Here is a 1,557-nt window from a genome sequence, read left to right as displayed (position 1 = left end):
AAAGACTTAAATGCATTAGCTGTTCTCAACATTGAATCAGAACTCACAAGAGAATTAGACTACAAAGATATTATAGAAGATTTTGCCAATAAGCAATCTAGAAAAAAATTATTGTAATAATCTATTTATAAATAATCATTGTACCTGTTGTATTCATTTTTTTTGCTGTGTATAATAATATAATATGTGTTGTTAGGTATACCTTATACCTACATTTTAATAATAGTATTTAACATAATATGACAAATTTACAAATTAAAGCTGAATAAAGAACTATAACTAAAAATGTATTAAGAAAAATCAAAAAAGTGGATCTAATTTTTGGTGGGGAGGGGGGGGGCGTAAAAATATTGTTACCCAGGGCGCACAAATTGTAAATACGGCCCTGGTCGGACGTCTGTGTAGTTAATTGTCAACGCAGGGAACCCATGCGGGTAACGAAATCGCGTGACTGATTAATTAATTTATTGTATTGACGTATTATATTGACATTGATTGATACACACGCAAACATGGTTTTTGAAAATTCCCGCCTTCGTCAGAATACCGCCAAAGCGGTACGCCTTATCACTGAACGTTTATCATCGGTAAATATACCCAAGTATAGTAGCTACTTAATAATTATTACTTAATTTTGCGTCGCGATCTGACGTGACGTGACCCGGCCGTCGCACATTGTCCACTATCCTACCGGGATAACTTTACTGAGATAACTGACCTGCTAGACACCCAAAAAAAGACGGCGGCTATATGATTTGCATAGACGCCCGAAATGTTATGAATTTTATTACAGGTGATAGTAATGCCTATAAGGGCGTATTTAACACATGTCTATTATTATATTATAATTATTACATCGTAATCTGTAAGCTAAAATTCTTGTCATCCGCCCCCTACAAAAAATACTAAATACGCCACTGCCGCTGCCTACCCGATGACGTGAGCCGGCCGTCGCACATTGTCCGCTACGGTATTACTACGGCGAACGTCATTCGAGGTGACTGACCTGCTAGACAATCAAAATTGTATATGGCAGCTTTATGATTTGCATGGACGCCCGAAATGTTTTAAATTTATTGTTACGTTATGTCGCTTTATGTCGGCGAGAGTAAGGACGTTATACCTGATGCCGTGACCCGGCCGTCTCACATTGTCCGCTGACGAAGTCAGATTAACTACCCGGATAACTGAGGTGGCTGACCTGCTAGACACCAAAAAAATAGCGGCGGCTATATGGTTTTTTTTACGGAATTTCGAATTTCCGGCGGCGTTTTCGAAAAGACTCCGTCAAAGACTTTGTCCGCTACGTGGCGACCTGGTCGTCCGGATGGCCTGCCTGAGCTACCGCGTCGAACCGCAGTGGTCTTAGCCTTATCACAGATCCTTATCACCAGACTTCCGTATCACCCACGGACTAAGATATAACACTGTCTAGCTCGAGGCGCCGACCGGACAACAAGACCACTGCAGCTTCCGATATTGACAACACTCAGTCCCAACTCGGGGGGTCTGGGGGTCTCCCCCAACGACGCTCGGAAAGCTAGTCCTTATATATAA

This window comes from Acyrthosiphon pisum, chromosome A3 (genome assembly GCF_005508785.2).
Source record: "Acyrthosiphon pisum isolate AL4f chromosome A3, pea_aphid_22Mar2018_4r6ur, whole genome shotgun sequence".
Taxonomy (NCBI): Eukaryota; Metazoa; Arthropoda; class Insecta; order Hemiptera; family Aphididae; genus Acyrthosiphon; species Acyrthosiphon pisum.
This window is presented reverse-complemented; position numbering follows the sequence as displayed.